A 3,839-nucleotide genomic window follows, 5' to 3' on the forward strand; every position below is an offset into this window, starting at 1 on the left:
ACACACACACACACACACACACACACACACACACACACACACACACATACACACACACACACACACATGCACAGTCACACAGACACACAAACAAACACAAGCACACACACACGGGCGCACTCTCACACTGACACTAAGCAGACCTGCATAATTGAGTTGTGTGGTGTGTAACATGGAGCCCTGTCTCAACAGCCTATAGGCAGCATGTAGGAAGACACTGCTGGAGTGAAGCATCACTGTGCTGCAGATCAGGTTCTGAATGTCAACAAGATATACATTTATATAACAGCTTTTATCCAAAGCGCTTTAAAGAAATACAGAAGAAATAAAGAAAAGAAAGAAAAAAAAAAAAAAATTATATCTTGCAGCATATTTTAAGTTTTTCTTTTTTATATTAAAGTATATTTAGTTTTTAAGAATTGTAAAGGATAGGCAAAAATAAGCATGTGCTTCAGCCTATTCCTTTTTTCGGTCATTGAGTTTGGATTTTGTGTGCGAGCTTACTTTGAATATACATACATTTGTGATTTTTTCTTTTTTTCTTTTCCTTTTGAAAGTCCACACGTGTGTTTTTGATTTATCTGTAAACAAAGACCGAAAATAAAACTATTCATCATCTTTACAATTTGTTCCTCACATTTTACCGGTTCACTCACACATTCACACACCGACGGCAGAGGCAACCATGCAAGGAGCCGACCTGCTCATCGGGAGTAATTAGGGGTTAAGTGTCTTGCTCAAGGACACATCGACACGCTGCCGGGGGGAACGGGAATCGAACCGGGTACCTTCGGATTACCAGACGACTGCATAGCTGTCAACATTGGGATTTGAAAAAACAGGAGATTTCGCGCCGTTGCTATGTATGCTGACTCACGTCGCTTTTTCCTCCGTGTGCGACATTAAAAGCAGCGTGGCATACTTTACAAAAAGCATAGACTTTGGAAACGTTGCTTTTCGTCAGGTACGGGAACGTCTCCTCCCATTTGGTGAGATATTTGCAGTAACTCTTCTTGGCTTGCTTTGCTGGTGGAACCGTGCAATCCGCATCCTCCTCTCTCAAGTCCATCGTAGAATGTAATACATTTCGCGCTAAAACCCTTCTTTATCCGGTCTGTCTTCTTCTTCTTCTTCTTCTTCTTCGGGTCGCAACCTTCTTCCGGTCTGACTTCCTGTGCTAACGTTCTAATCTACACTGCTGCCACCTGTCGTCACAGAGGGGAATTGCAGCCATTTTGTAAAAACTAAAAAATTTGGAAAAAACTGGAAAATATTTAAACGTCATAAATTGTGTAAAACTTGATAGAAACTATTTGTTTCTCTGAATTAAACCCTCCCACATGATGATGTCAGCAACTAGAAAAACAAGCACCCTTTTGTAAGAGAGAGAGCGCATAATTCAGATGATTTATCATCACACGGTCAGGAGAACAAGTGAAGTCTTGGGAAACAATTATAAGTCTACACTACAACCACTTTTTATACTCCAAAAAAGGGCCATAAGGATAGTTCACATTGCAGGTTATCGTGATCACACAAACATATTATTTTTAAAGTCAAAAACATTAAAGTTAAATGATCTTGTGGAATTTAAAACGGCACAATTAATGTATAAAGCAAAAAGTCATGCACTTCCAAGAAACATTCAAGAACTGTTCTTTGATAGGGAGGGGGGTTATAATCTGAGGGGAGAACTCAATTTAAAAGTGCTACCATGAGAAGACACTGCATCTCGATATGTGGAGTGAAACTGTGGAACAGGCTAAATGTGGTGCTAAAGCAATGTCCAAACATGAGACAATTCAAACTGATGTATAAGGAAATGATGTTCACAAGGTACAGGGACAGGGATGAGGAAGGGACTTGATATTCATGGCTGTTTACATTTTATTTTATTTCTTTCATGTTTTACATATATAGTTTTTGTTTTTTTGTTTTGCATATATACTGTATATATATCAGGCCACGTGAGCGGATCGGCGCGGGCGAGAAATCCGCTCTTCGCTCTTTAAAGCTTGGTCCGCTCCGCTAATCGCTCATGTTGACCCCGCCCCCAAGTCGCTCACCGCTCACCTTGAATCGACTGCTCCCCGCTCCCCGCGCCACATCGCTCGGCAGATTTAAAAAAAATGTGGAGCACGGTGTAAATTAGCTCAAACTACAACAGTCTACACCCCCTGGGCCCCTTAACAATTGTTTGTATTGAGCCGCATTGTAATTGTACCCATTCTGCAATGTTAAATAACGTTGTTTATCCATTCACTAGCTCTATTAAGCGATGATAGCTAGCCTAGCCACAATGCTATGGTCGCTGCCATTAACGTTAGCATGTAAGCTAACGACAACAACAATGGCGTCAAAACTTTTTCTAACAGGATGTGAGTGACAAAGCCTGAACAGGATATCACAGGTTCACCCTTCTCATTGGTTGAAAATGGCCTTCATGTTTGTACATCGCCATCTGTTGCTTTGGCATTGTACTACATGTATATTACATCAGTGTTAAACCACTGTGAGCGGCCTGGAGTGGATTGGAGCGGAGGAGAACTCTCGCTCCGGACGTCGCGCTGACCCATTTTAAAACCCACTCCTCGCTCACGTCAAAACCGCCCGCTCCGCTCCCCGCGCCGCTCACGCGCCGCTCACGTGCACTGATATATATATATATTTATTTTTATGTTTTAAAATAGTACACTCATTTGAGTAGTGGAAAAGGGGTAGGATTAAATAAGTGTATACTTCTTCCTACTCCTTTTCGAACATGTAGATTGAGTTGTGTTTTGCTTTTGTTATTGTTTGTTATTGTTTGTTTGTATTCATTGCATGTTCGAAATAAAGATTTCAAATCAAAAATCAAATCAAGAACAAAGTGCTGAGACTCTAGGTCGACACGCCCACAATATCATATCGTATACATTTTTGATCCCCTTGTGGAAGTTCACCGTCTGACACGTCCTGACTGTGAAAATGTGATGCGGCAACGCATCACACTTTAAATAACTTTATTTATTCATTTAGTCATTATTCTCTTCCCTACCGGGGAGGTAACCTGTGTTCCTGGCTGCAGTTCAGGAGGTAACCTGTGTTCCTGGCAGATACCAGGTAAGGACTCTATATATAAAATCTTGCGTTGATCTGATATTTCTTTCTACCGCGATCAAAGCTATCTGTGTGTATGTGTATGTGCTTATTACCGTTGGCTGCGGTGGGGGGGGGGGCATTTCATGTATGCACGAGGAGATATAATAATGATAATCTAGCGTTGATTTCAGGATGATTAGATAATCAGCTGAAAAATTACAACGTGATGACTGGATTACACTAAAATGCCTTTTCTTTCTTTTCTTTCCTGGAATTACTCAGAATCACCCAAACCATACTCGTATTCAAAACGGTATAAAACAGAAATGTACGGATGAAAAAATAATCTGTTTAGTGCATGTTGACTGGAAGCAACTCACTGACAATCGACGGGTGTATTAGACCCATAGCTATAATATAAGATATATTTTAAGCACTTGCAAATGTCGCAGTCTAAAACTATATCCATTGAATAAAGACCTGCTGGCGGTCAATGAGTTAACAATTTGTGTGTATTGAGCCGTACTGTATTGTACCCATTCTGCAATCTGTTAATAAAATGTCAAAATCAATCAATCAATTGTGTGACATTGTGTGAGAGCTTGTTTAACTTTTTAATCTGAAGACTTTAATTAAACGTTACTGACCAAACGGCGAGACTTTCTTCACCAGCACCTGAATACCATGTCAGACCAAATCCATACAAAGACTTGGTGCAACCCGTTCACCATAACAGCCGGTGTCCGCTGTACTAACTA

Source organism: Notolepis coatsorum (assembly GCF_963971535.1).
Source record: "Notolepis coatsorum genome assembly, chromosome: 19".
Taxonomy (NCBI): Eukaryota; Metazoa; Chordata; class Actinopteri; order Aulopiformes; family Paralepididae; genus Notolepis; species Notolepis coatsorum.